Source organism: Nyctibius grandis, chromosome 3 (assembly GCF_013368605.1).
Source record: "Nyctibius grandis isolate bNycGra1 chromosome 3, bNycGra1.pri, whole genome shotgun sequence".
Taxonomy (NCBI): Eukaryota; Metazoa; Chordata; class Aves; order Nyctibiiformes; family Nyctibiidae; genus Nyctibius; species Nyctibius grandis.
In genome coordinates, this window is record NC_090660.1 from 103,978,849 (window position 1) to 103,994,849 (window position 16,001).

Below are 16,001 nucleotides of genomic sequence, written 5' to 3' on the forward strand. Positions count from 1 at the left end.
CCTGAGTCTTTCCTCAGTTCTCTCTCTGGCAAGTGCCAGAGGTCGTTTAGGATGGGGCTTGCTGGTGGTCCTTTTTTCCCTGTCGCTCCAAGGGTGACAGATGAGAAGCAGCGAGATGGTTACCTGGTGCATCAGGCTCTGCTCCGCTGAGACAGCAGTCTGCAGGGTGACACAAACACGGGGACCGGCCGGGCATACGGAGCGGTCTGGATGGTTTGCAAGCATCCAAATCTGTGTGATCAAAATGCCTTTTAATGCATCCGTGGGTGGTATAATTCTTTATGTGAATTCAAGGTATGGATGTGAGTATCGATGTGGAGCTGTATCCTGCAAATCAGGAGCTGCTTGAGTATCACCCAGGGTTTGCAGGTAGGTTTGTCCCACCTACTCTGATGCCTGTGCTGTCACATCTTCATTGCTATTGATGTCTTTTAGTTGTCAGCAGGTACTACGGTTGCATCCCCCATCACTTCAAAAGAAAAATGATCTGTGAATTGCTTCTGGTATAGTATATCAGGCAGTAAAGGGCTCTTGAATGCAGCAGTGACAGGCAGAGCTAGAACAAGTGACTGGTAGATAATTCAAATTAAAAATTGTAGCAGAGGTCTCTAATGGCAAAGGTGATTAGCCACTGGAACAAATTGCCAAGAGGAGGGGCATATTCTCTCTCTCAGTCATTTCTGCCTTAAAGCCCGAGTCAGTAAAAGTGGTAGAAGAAGTTTTGTATAAAAATTATTGGATAAGTTCCTGCAAATAAGCTCATTAGGAAGTCCCTTGATGGGAGAGAGGAGGTTGGACCATGCTCCCCCACTATGAGGTTGGGTTGTGTGGATGTTGGGAGCCAACCTGTGCTGCTGGAGAGCGGGCTGAGCTGAGATGGGGTGTGCGGAGCACCCTGGCGAGGAACAGCAGCCCAAAGCCCTGGAAGGACTGTGTGTTTGCACGGGAGAGTGTCATGGCAATTAGATGTTCGGGAAGACAGCGTTTTGTCACCTTTTGCGTGCCTCAGTCAGGAATACCCAGTGCCAAAACACGTGCATGGCCAAGAGCTGCAGGACACTGAGAGCTTCCCAAGGAGAGAGGATGGCATCACTGGGGTCCTCACCTGCAAACTGGGGGCTTCCCCAGGTATGGGTCACAGCATCGCTGCTGGAGGAAGGAAAGAACAGCAGAGAAACCTAAAGGAAGGCCCAAAAAGCTCTCCCTGTTTTGGGGAGAGGAGGTCCCTACCGCAAGAGCAGTGCCTGGAGCTGTAGGCTGCTTCCTTAGGGGCAGGTGGAGAGCGGAGGTAGGTGGGAGAAGCAAGACCACATCCCGTCACGTAGTTTATTAAGCAGCTTGTGGAGTCCCTCAGCACAATGCGGGTTGTGCTGGGAATCCCCAGGCTCTGAAGCAGGCCAGTGCAGGGGTTTGAAGGTGGAAAACTCTGGTCCAATCCTCCTAACCACCCACCATCGTCTTGCCTCTGTCCAGCTGGTACGGTCAGGTCTACTTCTCCCTGGCTTTCTCTGAACGCCCTTTCTGTGCTGCCTGTCTTCCCTGGGTAACTGCTGGTTGGATGCCCGGTCTGTGCTTTAGCTTTACTGGTGGAGTTGAGCTGGTTCAAGGGTACCTCATGCTGGTAACACGTTTGGTTTGGATGCAGCATCCCGGTTCCTTCTGTTGGTAGAAGCCATCATGTTAGTACTGCTGTAAGCTCTAATGCGTCAGGGGATTGTTGCAAGGTATCAAACCCTCCAGGTTCAAAGTCATCCAGAAGCAGGTATGGGCCAGCTGCTCTGCTGCCCGCTTACGTCCTTTGGTTTCAGGACATTTTGTGCCTTTCCTGAAGTTACCTCCTTACCTCCTAGCTTAGTGTGACAGGTGAATGTCAGTACTGGCTTTTCATCTTCATAGCATCGTTGACGGCCATTCTTCGTATGTGGGAGGAACAGGAGGAAAAGGGGAAGAGAGGAGAGGTTTGCAATTATTTTATAGTTTTAATTTTGAAGATAAGTGCATCAAGTACAATGTACAGGTTACTAGGTGTTAACCATCTTTCAGACAGGTGGTAGTAGCCTGTTCAGAGCTCAAGATGTTGTCCATTAGCATAAAGCATAACATTGTATTGCTTGGTGTTGTAGGCTGTATACTACTTTTGGTACCCAGTGTCCCTGCCTTCCTCATAAATCTTGTTAACCTAAGAGACTTTTATCTACGACCTTTTTTTTCAGGATGTTCTGAGTACCTTTTAGTGAATATTTTTCTTGGGTACTTTTGGGAGACAGATTACAGTAAATAGGATTTCAATTCTGTGCATCCCTCTGTTAATTAACTGCTAACACTGCCTCACAGAGCAAGGTGGTATGGGAGGGGAATGTATGTTAGGGATTAAACAACCTGCAGTCTCTTTGCTGATTCGCCATGACTGGGAGAGGTTACAGTTGGTCTTGCTAATGCATTTCACCTCCTTCTGGTAATATTAGGAGTGCTAATATTCATAGTGGCAAACACCTGTATCTTGTTCAGCTTAGAAAATCTGGATGCTGAGCAGGTAAAAATGCTATTGTCTCCACTATGGCAGCAGAAAGGCAGCTAAAGCTCATGAAGTTACGAGATACCATCAGGGACGGGGCCAGCGTGTGGATCCTGGGAGCCATGCTTTCTTGAAAGTCTTTAAGTCTGGGATAAATCTGCTTTAGGCCTCCCTGAGGCATGACAAAGCCTGTAGACCCATGAAATACTGCTTGTAACATTAATATTTCATTTGAAGATACTAAGGGATTTCGATGCCCATTAGAAGTTGGCAAGTGTTAAAGCTGAGCTCATGCAGCTGTGGTTTCACTGGAGGCTTGGCCAGCAGAGCAGGTCTGCCCGGAGAGGCTCCCGACCTCCCTCCACGATGGCAGGCCACCAGAAGAAGGAGCTTGAAGTCACGTCCGAGCCCTTTGGGGTAGCTGGTACCACAGGAGAAGCGATGAGATTGTCTCTTCCCACCAGTCTTCATGCTTGGAGCCCCACACTGGCCTTGCAGTGGGTGACCTGGCTGGGCAAGCCAGGCTCAAATGGCCATGACATGAAGATGATCCATACCTCTGTTTAACCTTTTTGCACCCAGCTGCTGCCAGGGAGCTGAGTTCTTGGACACCATTGGCTCATGGGTGAGGAGCAGCTCTCTGAAGCTGAGCTCCAGCAGTGGAGAAGAGCTGATCGGCATGAGGGAGGGGTGGAAGAGTCTGCCGCTGCCATACTGGCTCTGTTGGCTGACAGTGCACGTCCACAGCTGGTCAGTTGAGTTGGTGGGATAGGAGTGCTCTCGAATTTCTTCTGGTGATAAGCTCTTCTCTAGCAGTGCCTGTGTTTCTGTCATCTCTGGCTGATTAAGAGGTGCAACCCCATCTTCCTGGGGAGAGTCCTGGTCTTGGTCTTGACAATCATTGCATCTTGACTTGACAAGAGCAATGATATACCTGGGTAGGGAGCCTGCAAGTGAAGGAAGCTCCAACCAGTCCAGAAAGCTGCAGCCCATCTGCTGCAGCTTGTGGTGTCTTTCTGCACTGGCTTCTGTTGGAAATACAGATAAGGTTTTGAGGTCTTTTGTTCTCTTTTTAGGGTGCTCCCTGTATTGCCTCAGGTAGCAGAAAGACTACTTAAAGCTTTGTGCCAAAGACCATAGGAGCTTTCTGGAAGGAAGTGAAACTCTGCTTTGTGAGCGTCCAGTTTCACATGGACTGGGCAACCCCAGGAGGTAAGGACCACCACAGACCTCATGATACTCTGCTGCAAGTCCAAGGTATGTTCAACTGAAGGTCCTTTTTCTAAATATATAGCAACTTGTAGTATAATGTTTAAAGACAGTTGAGGAACACACAAGCAAAACAAGACCCTTCACTGAGTAGGAGGAAAGAGGAGAAATAACATGCATCAGATGTTAGTTCATCACTTAATACAGTACCTGAAAGATAGTCTGGTGCTGGCTGCAATGTTTAAACTGAGCATTGAGGAAAATACATTTGACTGTAGTCCCATTACCTGCAGTGATTTGTGCCTTTTCAGAATACAAAAAAATAGGAAATAGCAAGATTGAGGTACGTGCCCAGACATCCTTAACTCTGCTCTCCCTTTCCTCTCTTCACCCCTTTCAAACTAGGGTTAATTACCAGGAATTTTCTGCAGAGACAAGATTGTGTTGTAATACCCTGTCATATTAAGTGGTCAAAGCAAGCTGTTTTACCTAGCTGATGTGTTAAATGTTAATTTTCTTCTTTTTTAATTATGTTGCCTCCTTTATCATCATGTGGACAGGCTCATAGATTCCAAGTTAATGCATATACGACTCTTGGTCCCCATCTATTTTGCATGTCCCAAAATGTGATATTTAAACAAACAAGCAGGCAGAAGGAGAATTGTGAAGTCAAGATCACGATGGACGTTGTGGCCACGTTAGTTAGGGGTTGTTCTCTGTGTGGTTTGATGGATGTGGTGGTTCTGATGTGGGTTACTGCTTACTGCTGGTTGTTTCAGTAATGGGGGACCTTTACAGCATCTCCATTAGTGGTTTAAGTGGGATTTCGGAGAACAGGGAATGGGTGGGTCTTTTCTTGTGGTCTGTTGTGGTTGACCCCTTCCTGGCTTCCTGTCTAAAGCAAGATTGTTGGATGTCCCCATCCAGGATTGCCATGTATAGTAAGATGATGGTATCTCCTTTAGCATGTCTTTTGTTCCACTCTGGTCAGCCTGCCTTATTTGCTTGTACTTTCTATCTATATCTTGGTTTTACCCTAGGTCATTGGGTCTCTGGGACAGAGGCTGGTCTTTCTATTCTATTTTTATATAACATCCAGCACAGCCACATTTGGTATCTCAGGCTCTTGGTGGTGCAATATGTAATGCCAATAACTAACAGGAGTGATATCCCTCCTGGGCATCCGTGACTATCTGTGCACACGATGGAGATGTGACGGCCATAAATGTGCTGCTGTAGTGTGGATTTTCTTACATGGCTTCTGTGTTGTTTTAGCTGTGAATAGTGGCAAACGTGGGAGCCAGCTCGGTACAAGAAGTGTACAGAAAGCATCCCCGTGCAGGTGAAAACTGTCTGTGCTGACCTGTCAGAGCCAGCGGCTGGTGGTGAAGTCCTTGTTTTTATTCAGGGCAGCATAGATAAAGGACAGCACAGTTTTTCTGCTTCTGTATGTATATATATATATCTATATCCAAGTAACTTTTATATGTATTTTTATATATATACAAACATATGTGTGAAAGCGTCGTTGCCTGTTTAGCTCTAACTTTGCTTCCTCCTCCTAGTTACCCTCTGCTTCTCTTTTTCTGTTCCACTTCATGTTTGAGTTTTATGCCTGTGGTGTTTTTCATAGGCCTATTTCCCTTTTTTCTTACATTCTTTGCCCTTTCTTTCCTATTCTGGCTTTTCATTCTTCACCTTCTTTTCCACGTGTTTCTGCTCCAGGTTGTTTTATAATTTCTCTGCTGTGTGGCTCCTCCTTTCTCTCACCGGGGCAGGTCGGCCAACCACCTGAGTTAGTGTTTCTGCACACCCTGAGAGTTCGTGGCTCGAGGAGTGGCAGCAGCTGTGCCCCTTATTTCTTGAAAAAAAGGAATAAGGGAGTCGGAGCTTCTCTCGTTTCCCTTCTCTCTGAATGAGTCTCAACCTGACAGTTTTGGCTTCCCTTGCCCGCTCCGGATTGCAGCTGGCATGACCGAGTAGATGTTTCTCAGATCTGATGGTAAGAATAAAGTTGGGGTCAATGGCCTTAGTGCTTCTCCCCTGCACTCCGGGCTCAGTGATGCTCCTTCCTTGGCAGCTGCAGTCTGCCCTCCAAGCCCATGCTCTGCATTCCTGCTGTTACCTCTCTTACCTCTCTGCTTCTAACTTTAGTAGCCTTCTGGCTTGCTGCAAGCCCAGGGCTTTTCCACCTGGTTTCAGCCCTGTTTCTTTCCCCCTGAGGGATGTGGCCCCCGTTTGTGGTGGTCCTGCGAGGGCTGCCGTGCCCTGATGGCAGAGGGCTTTTGGGTGCGTGAGCAGGCGGGTTTGTGCACGTGTCGGTGATGGCTCGATCTGAGCAATCTGCATCCCCGTAAGCAAACGCTGCCTGGGGAGAGCAGGCGGGCGGTGCTGGGAGCAGGGGGATTGCAAGCGGAGTTGGGGGCACGTCCCCCACAGCGCTTCCCACGTCTGTGCGAGCAGTGGGCGCAGCAAAGCGTCTTTGAGAGGCTGCCCTGTAGACAATAAAGCCAAGTGTTTGGACTGGTTCCGATTATAGAAGCGGAAGGGTCTGAAATCAGGAAACACTTTGATGCTGGCCATCTGAAGAACGTGCTCAATATCACTTGACGGCAGAGGTTTTGTTCCTGGCCGCATCAGCCGTGCAGTGAGTGAGTTGGTTGGGTGGCTTTGCTTGCACAGCTGTTTTTTTTCCCCCAAAAAATCCCAGGACTCAGCACTACATTTCCCATGCTGGAAAGCCGACGCTTCCCAGCCCCAGTTTGCGGCATTGGTTTCTTCGACGGGTGGCAATTCCTGAACGTGCCCAGCCTGTGCTCTGCCGAGGTCAGGTCGGGTGAGCTCTGCTCAGCACCGTTCAGGCACGCGGATCTGTGGAGAGGGCTTTCCTTCAGACAGATGGAAAGTTTTTTTTTTTTCTTGGAAAGATGTAACCAGAGCAGAAAAATTTAAGGAATACCATTAAGGTGAATAAACAGAAACCAAACTCCAGACCTTCCCCTTCGTGTTGCTGATGATAATACGTGAGGCTTCTTAATGAAATGTGAACGCTCAGTGTTGTCTTTCGTTCAGGATGACTCTTCATTTTTTTTTTTTCCTTTTCCCTCCCCACCCCTCTGCAATGCAGACTGCTTTCGCAGGTGGTGCGAGTGTCCTGTGCCATCCATACCCTTCCCTCAGCCCCCCTTGGACAAGGGCCCATTTCAGGCCATGTTCATAACTTGATCTTGCTGATGACCCTTGCACCCAAGGATCGCTTAGGGCCAATTATTAGGGTGCTTTGCTATTTTGGAGACACTCAGGCCCGATCCTGTTTCCCTTGCATGCCCAAATGGGATTTTTTTTTGTCCTGGTTTAGTTTCATGGAATTATAGAATCGTTTTCGTTGGAAAGGACCTTTAAGATCGTCAAGTCCAACCATTAACCCAGCACTGCCAAGTCCACCACTAAACCATGTCCCTAAGCACCACATCTACTCGTCTTTTAAATACCTCCAGGGAGGGTGAGTCCACCACTTCCCTGGGCAGCCTGTTCCACTGCTTGATAACCCTTTCTGTGAAGAAATTTTTCCTGATATCCAATCTAAACCTCCCCTGGCACAACTTGAGGCCATTTCTTCTCGTCCTATCACTTGTTGCTTGGGAGAAGAGACCAACACCCACCTCGCTACAACCTCCTTAAACCTTATCCCAAGTTTGGCTCAGGAATGGGCTGTTTATCCACTCAGAAGTTTGGTGTTATCAGTCCACCGCACACAGTGATAGCACCTGAACTTCTGTAGTAGCTGCAGCCTTCTCGAAGGGACACTGAATGACACTGGTTGACTTGGGGGTTGCAGAGGACCTTGCCTTGGGAAGGATAAGGAACAGGTCATGGCTGAGGTAACCTGTCAGGCAGCTTGGAAAAACTGTTTTTAGAAGCCAGGTCTACTTCATGCGGAGCTGTCACCATGCATGTTGCCCCAGTTCGATGGCGAGGTTTGCACTGCTGCTGGCCCTGCGTTTTTGGGTTGAAGTGTGATAGACTTGCTGTACCAGGGCAGATGCTCTTGTTTTTCTTAGCCAGCATCCTGTCTCTGTCCAGGGTCAAAGCCAGATGTTTCAGAAAAAAAAAAGTGGGTGAAAGTGAAATAGATGGCTAAAAAGTAACCAGCTCATATGAGCGATTTTCTACCAAAACATTTCCAGCTCAGGCTGGCTTGTGCCCAAGTCACGCCTGCCCACTGGAGGGCTTGATGATGAGTTGTAGGTGGCAGATTTCAGCTAGCTGACAGCATCTAAACAAATAAATCTTTTTTTCTTTCTCCCCCCCCAGTATCTAAGTGTGTGGCCCTTGCTACTCGAGTGTCTCTTTTAAGCAGCTGAAAAGTTTTTCTAAGCGAAATATGTTTCTACGCTGCAGTTGGGAGATAAATATAGCTGGTGAATTGAAAGAAGGCCACAGTATGTGTTATGTTGCCTTACCCAGTATTTTTTTTTTCCCTTTTTGTGGTGATTCTGTGCTAACTTAAAATGGAAAAGCTCCTGAAAGATGTTATTTTTCCCGTCGAAAGAAATTATGTGCCTTACACTGCAAGCAGTGCAGGATTAAACTTCTTCAGCCTAGCGCCGTGTGTTTCGAAAGCAGGCGCGTTTGCAGCTGAGCCAGCTCTAATAATAATAATTCGAGTTGAGAAGCGCAGAGCAGCCTGTGATTAGCAAAATAATTATTGCACAGTGTATAAATTGAGAGGTGGGTTTTTGACATGGCGAGAGGAACGCATGCTGCAGCTGCCCAGGGAGGCCATTGGCTCATGTCACCTGGTTGACGTTCTCCATGTAAAACTGGGTGCCGGCACCGCACGGAGTAAAACGTGCTTGTAAACTGATGAATGCTTTTGAGTTTTTCCAGTAAATTCTGCTGATGAAAGAGCAGCCAGAAAACTTGTAAATAAGAGTTTTACACTCTGCTCTGCTCCCCAGGGTAATTTTTTTTTTCAAGTTTGGATGCAGTTGTTGGATATGTTCTTGCTGCTTGCCAGGGGACCAGACTTTGACTAGCTGTTGGCTTTAGGACCTAAAAAATGGGGTAGGAAACATTCCAAAACTTCTCCTTCATGGGTGGAGGTTCAGATCTGGGTCAGTGGGATTGAGAGAGATGTTTCTATTGTACCATGCTGCTCTGACATGTATAAAGCCAAGTTTGCAGGCTCGTGGCTGATGACTCGTTACCTTAAAATCTAATCTGCCATGCTGCATAATAGCGAGTAGGGCATTTTACACATGCTTTCCCCTCCATGCTTCATCAGCAAGGGCAAGGTTTCTCCGTGTCAGCGGACAGGCAGCTGTACTGGAGCTGCCTGCGTGGGGCAGGTTGGGAGGTGGCACTGTCAGCCGTCACCAGTACAAGGCTTTGGGGCAGAGCTCACGCCGGGGATGGCACAGGCAGACCTGGCATAAGGGGCTGATGGAACTGATCCAGCCCAAAAAAACGAGCGGAGCTTGGTAAGTGCTTCTTAAGGATGGAGCAGAGAATGGATTGAGAGCAGCCCTGAGGAGAAGGACTTGGGGGTGATGGTCAACGAGAAGCTCACCGTGAGCCGGCAATGTGCGCTTGCAGCCCAGAAAGCCAACCGTATCCTGGGCTGCATCAAAAGCAGCGTGGCCAGCAGGTCGAGGGAGGTGATTCTGCCCCTTTACTCCGCTCTCGTGAGACCCCACCTGCAGTACTGCGTCCAGCTCTGGGGCCCCCAACATAAGAAGGACATGGAGATGTTGGAACGAGTCCAGAGGAGGGCCACGAAGATGATGAGAGGGCTGGAGCACCTCTTCCATGAAGATAGATTGAGAGAGTTGGGGCTGTTCAGCCTGGAGAAGAGAAGGCTCCAGGGAGACCTTCTAGCAGCCTTCCAGTACCTGAAGGGGGCCTACAGGAAAGCTGGAGAGGGACTTTTTACAAGGGCATGGAATGACAGGACAAGAGGTAATGGTTTTAAACTGCAAGAGGGTAGATTTAGATTAGATATTAGAAAGAAATTCTTTCCTGTGAGGGTGGTGAGACACTGGACCAGGTTGCCCAGAGAAGCTGTGTCTGCCCCCTCCCTGTCAGTGTTCAAGGCCAGGTTGGATGGGGCTTTGAGCAACCTGGTGTAGTGGAAGGTGTCCCTGCCTGTGGCAGAAGGGTTGGAACCAGATGATCTTTAAGGTCCCTTCCAGCCCAAACCATTCTATGATTCTCTGATGGTGCCAGGACGGACATCCCCAGATCCGGGCTGTGGTCCTGCCTCCACCTGGGCTGCTGCCAGCCTACCTACCCTCCCCTTTTTTTTTAATAATTTATCTGCATATAAATATTTCACCAGTAGAAATACGTCTTTAAAACAAATAAGTTTAAGCTAAAATGAATATAGGGCACTCTTAGAGGTTTACATCCGTTTAACTGAAGTCTGGTAGACTGTAGATCTCTTCCAGGCTGCTTTACGCATTTGCATAGGACTCATACAAATAGGGCCCTGATTTTTCCCTATGATGCTTGCTACTGTAATAGACTAATAATAATAATGATAGTAATAAAGTGCCTTAATTAGGCTTGTCTTACTTGAGGCAAGGAGGTGGAGTGCATCCTTTGATCCTTTCCAACCTTTGTTTTTTTTGTGATTTTGTGTTTTTCTTTGCTATATCTCTTTTGTTGGCAATGATCAGAAGGATGTATGTGTTCGTGCACGTATGTGCGTATGTGGATCCACATACCACACATTCACACACCTGCTCTTTTTCTGTATTATAAAATACATATGTTTTTTTCCCTGTGTCAAAGACAACCGGTATCGCCTGCATGCAACTGAACAAGCCATTTAGTTAATACCACAGGGTAAAGTTCAGGAAAGTCCAGTGAACATTTTTCTAATAAGAGGATGTTCTGGTCCTCTTGATAATCAGCCCCCCATTGTAAACTCATTTTGAGTCACAGGTTTAAAACTTTGTTCCAGTGGAAAAGATTTTTATGGGTAGGCCAAACAGGCATTAAGTCCTGTTTTTTTATTTTTTTAGCGGACTTGCTTAAAATAGTACAGATTCTGAATCGGAAGAGTGACTCCAAGGGAAAAAAGAAAAGTTGAAACAATACAAATCGTGGTCTGGTGGCATAAACCTTTTGTCCCACCCCAACTCCTGACAGAAATTTGGCAGAGGCAGCAGACTGGGTTTCCTCGCTCTGAGACAATGCATGCTTGTGATTGCTCTGTGCAGGTGGGTTTCCATCTTCTCTGCTGGTGATCACCCCACTTTTGTTTTGGGGATGCGAGAATATGACTTTGGAAATCAAAACTATGCCAGTTTTATGCAGATATATTCCCCTGCTTCCTGCATCCCTCCTGTATTTGCAGGGAAAAGGCTTTTCTGGAAAGTGTGCCAGCACTTTTGAAACAAGATGTCCCCATGATTTTGGGTTTTGACCTCTTTTTCCTTTCCCTTCCATACCGTGAGTATGACATCCCCAAACAGGTCCATAGCTCTTCCCACTGGTCCTGCACAGCTTATCCATCGCCGTTGTTTTCAGTGGCTGGGATTGCTGTGGCAGCAGCGGCCCTTGGGATTATGAGCAACCTGGTCTAGAGGAAAGGTGTCCCTGCCTGTGGCAGGGGGGTTGGAACTAGATGATCTTTAAGGTCCCTTCCAACCCAAACCATTCTACGATTCTATGATTTCGTCACGACAGAGCATCATGTCGAGACAGTCCACACCTTGGGGAGAGTGTGACTTGTGTGTCCATGAGGTGGTGGGTGGCTCAGAGTTGTCAGTGCCCAGGTCAAGATGAGCTGGGAAACCTGTCCCGATTTTCTGGTGCTGTAGAGGATGCTCCTGGATGCATGGTGGGTTTTGCAGGCAGCATTGCAGCAATGAAGCTCAAAGCTCTTAAATCTCCTCTTACTCCTCATTCCTGAGGAATCTGATATTGAAAGGTGGCACGCATCATTGTCTCCTTCTCCTTCTTGTCCAGATGCTGGTCTCAGTGCTGGGGTAGCAGCTGGGTACCCCTCAGACGTGGCATCGCCCTTACGCCTGCTGTGCTGCAGGTGATGGATGCGCTGCCTCCGGTGCAGCCCCTTCCTTACCCTCGTGAGTCCTTGGTGGAGGACCTTCCCTGGCCAGTGGGAAGGGCTCTTCTCTTAACTGGCCCAAGCTATCTCGGTGCATACCTCTGCTTGTACGCCCTTCGCCTGGGTAAACACGAACTGCGCTTTCATCACTGCTTTATCACACGGGCATGGCAGCCGTGGTGTAAAGAGCTTTTACACCGCGCAGGGTGTGCATACGCTCGGGTTTCCATTCCTCGGTCTCTGGTACTTGCTTCATTCTCCCCACTCTGGTACTGAAGCGTATTTCCAAAATTAAAAAGTGACAGTGATCTTAGTCTTTTCCTTAAAGCAGTCCCTGAGCAGGGAGGAACGGTGAGGTTAGCATCTGGAGCTGACATATTCATTATTGGTGATGCCTTTAAATGATTAAACAAATTATCCGTACATTATTTAGGGGAATCATGATACTCATCGTTAATGGAATGATGTCTGGGGTAATGTGTGACTCACTCATAAATACCTTCTCTCCTCCTTTAGTTATTTGCTGTCTTCTCCCAGCTCTTGCCTGTCCTTTTGGAGTCGGTGTTTGTCCTTCTGTCAGTACCTCCTGCTGCCTTCCCCCGTGCTGTAGGTGACCCGTGGCTGTGTAAGGGTGAGGTGTCTTTTCTTCTAGACAGGTATCTTAACTTGCAGTGTCACCAGCACTTACATAAGGGACGTGGTAATCTGGGTAAGGGAATAAGGTTTAGAAACTCTTAAGTACATTTGAGAGCTCTTTCTAGCAAATATTAGTCGGATTAATGTTCTTTATTTTACTGTCAAGGATAACTGGAAGCACGAGCAACCCTGGCATTAGGTGTACTTATCTCCCCATGATATGATGCAATATTGCAGCTGGGTTTTATTGCAAACTGAGACAATGTTAACTGATAATTTGATTGTGACAGGGTAGGCTTCCCTCTGCAGAAGATGAGAGTGCTTCTGCACCAGGTAGTTTTACTGGATCCTTAAGCCATTAAAGCACATTTTTTTTTCCAAGCAGCAGGAACACTGTTTCCAGGGTGCGGTTTTAAACATGAGAATGGGTCTCTCAGTTTACCTGCTGCATTACGGGACATCAACATCCATCGGTGGAGCTTGGGTTGGCCTCCTTATAGTAAAATTCAGTCTTGGAAATTACTTGTCTTAATTCATTAATCTAAAAGCTATTTTTTAAAGAAGAGGGTTTTTAGATGGAATCTTAATTGTTGGTATTCGTTATTTTGGCTGAGCCTATATAACTGCCTCGTGCGGAGTCTGGCCCTGGGAGGTGAGTGGGGCAGGAGGAGTGTGAGGTGCCTCCACGGTAGGCTGTAGATATGACCCTCAGCTTCAAAGGGGTATGTGAAAAGGATGAAAACTGCACTTTGAATCAGTGGCTTCCTCTAAAGCATGCAGAACAGAAATAGCCTTAAGTAAAAAAAGTGAATCTAGATAAGAGATTCCCCCCCTTCATTCTTCTTCCTGCCTTTACTAATGTTTGTTTCTGGCTTTCAGACTCAAAAATCCCTCCTGTAGGAGCCTGGAAAAGGGTTAATGCTTTTGTAACCTCTCCATGTACGGCTCTATAAGGGAAAACAATTTCTTTGCTACCTCTTCACCCTGTTTTATTGATGCCCTGCTTGCCCAGCCTCTCGTGGTGGAGAAGGTGAGGTGCTTCTCACCTGGCATCTGCAGCTTGCTTGAGTGCCCTTGCATGGTCTTTCTGGGAAAAGTGGGGTAACGCAAGCGGGGACCTCACAGGTGCGTGGCAGCTTGGGAAGAGTGGATGCGGAGGAAGGTCACTTAGATATTTCTGTACTCCCATGTTTTGCAGCCCTCATCCTTTGGGCAAGCTGTTGGACCCCAGGGCACTTGGTTATGCAGGACACCGTGGTGGTATCTGGGGAAAGGAGACCCTGCTCCCTGGCTTTCACTGCCAATCGGTTCAGGTCCAAGAACATAAGGATTTATTGTTTTTTTTTATTCCACCTAATCTCTCTACAGAGGCTCTGTTTAATGTCTTACCCTTGTTTGAAATGTGGAATTTATCTGCTGCTATTATTATCCAAATGCGAAGGGGCCATGAGACTTTTTGTTTGGTTCAGCCCAGCCTGAATCTCTTTGTGCTCGGGGTCCTGACTGCGGGATGGGGCTGCCCAGGCCACATCCTCTGCAAAATAATGTTTTTCCCCCTGTTCTACAGCAGTCTGTCCTGTAACTACAGCTCCTTTTCCTCGAGCCGGGTCACAGGCTGTGTGGGATGCTTCTGGAGGTGAAGGACACGCAGTGAGGTGTCCGTCATCACCTGCGATGCTGAAGGTTCAGAGGAGGCAGCAGATGGTTTCCCTAGCTAAAAATCCCACGTGTACCCGCTGTCCTACTTCTGGATTCCTTCCTAGCAAACGTTAACCCATCCCGGGGGCTATACTGGGTCCTTTCGATAGGCACCGCTGCTGCGTGGGATGCTGTTTGTTGCTGTCGAGCGACTGCCGCCTCTCTGAAGGTGTACCCCCCTCCTGGCGTTTTCCTCCGTGCCTCCTGGGAAGCACTTTTGCAGCCAGCCATACCTTGCGCCGTGGATAACACCCCATTTATCTCTGCTTTCGGGCTGCGCCTGCGCTCACGGCCGGTCACGTGGCTCCCACGGGGCTGTGACAGCTTTGCCCGTGCTGAGCATCGATGCGAGTGCGTGGTCCGGGCAGGCAGCGCTCTCCCCTCTGGCCCCCGCTTCAGTAGAGAAAGAGGGAAAAAAACCCCCTGAATTCTTCACCGCTGACTGCAAAGGGCAATTATTTAGTGGGATTTTGGGCAGAGGGAGCTCAGAACGGTGAGGCTGCTCTGAATCTGAGCCGTGAGGCTGCACTGGATGAGTCACGAGGGGGAGGAAAAAAACATATCTCTGAGTCATAATCCCTAATACTACAGAGCGGATTTGCTTTGGGGTTTTATTTGTGTGTGTTCCTGCGTGCTGACTAATGCGCAGAGAAGCAGCGAGAGCCCTTTCTCTGCTATTTCATCCATAAAGAATGCAGCCCTGGCTGCCCCCTCCTCGTCTCCACGGCTTACCCGAGCGTGGTGTGTCCCCCCCCCACCTCCCACTGAGCCGGAGCCGTGCAAACCCCACACTGGCCAGCCCGGCACCGCTCCCCCTCCCCAGAACCCCCCAGATGCCAGCGGCAGCAGGGTGGGCACCGGTGCTTTCCCAGCAGAGGGGACGTGCCGGGGAGGACCACGTGCCGGCAGCTGTTTGTGCCTGTGTCTCTGCCACCACTGGGCAGCAGGGATGGGGGTCCTTAAAATACCCCTGTTTTGCAACCAGCACCTGCCCTTTGAGCATCTTGACATGATTTATGAAAGGGATTTAATGTGGTGATGGCCACCCAGCACCCACAGCTTGGTGATATAAATACCCTGAAGTGAACTAGTTGTCATCTCCCTGGAGATGTTCCTACAGCTACCTGAGCCCAAGACCCTGAGGAACTTGAAATCTATATATTTTTGCATGGTATCTGATTTTTGACATTGTGCTTTTAGATTCTGACTGCACAGTGACTCCTGCTCTGTTAAATTCCTTTTGATTAGATCTCCTTCCCCAAAATATATACGTAATATCAATACTCATTTAATAACATATACCTGCCCCTGGCCCTTTGCTTGCACTGTAGTAGAGCCAGGGATGGAGTATCAAACCAAGTCCCCGGGACTGGCCCCGTTCACAGAGGCAGCAGCATTAAGAGGCAGCAGATGTCCCTGAAGATGTGGCCAAGAGACCGTGGTGGCTGCAGGGGGTTGAGTTGTGGGTGGCAGAGCTGGTCCCCCTAGAAAGGGCAGCTTCTGCCTGGGGAGCCAAGGTTTCGCTGACTTGTTATTGATTTCCTGGATGAAGTAACTAAGTGGCGTTATTTATGTTATATTACTGATATGAGCTGCTGGTTTAGACTCTCTAAGTGTTAAGAAATATTTTTTAGTATTTCCTTTCCTTAAAGTGTGCAGAATTGAAAACTTAATGCATGGATGCACACGCAGAGAAGAGCGGTGCAAGTGATTTAAATTTCAGTGAGCAAAGTGTTTTGCTGGGATAGGAGACTGTTCTTTTTGCCTTACAATGTTGTTAATTAATTTTTCGTTGTTACAGGTATTGGTGATAGGATAAATATTCCTGCCCAGAGAAAAGCTGGTAGCTTCCCAGTGCAGGAGTGG

The 16,001-nt window shown here is 48.1% G+C and overlaps 1 long non-coding RNA gene across 3 annotated transcripts in view; it reads left to right on the top strand.

The window, feature by feature from the left end:
* The window catches only part of LOC137661569 (uncharacterized), a 67,158-nt gene that overhangs the window by 3,592 nt on the left and 47,565 nt on the right, over positions 1 to 16,001 (top strand). The window contains exon 2 of one of the 3 annotated variants that reach the window (XR_011047880.1): positions 3,592 to 3,772. The exons of 1 other annotated variant lie outside the window; for it this stretch is intronic. This is a non-coding gene — a long non-coding RNA (uncharacterized lncRNA). The remainder of the gene's footprint in view (positions 1 to 3,591; positions 3,773 to 16,001) is intronic. One more of the 3 variants, XR_011047882.1, reaches the window with a different exon arrangement.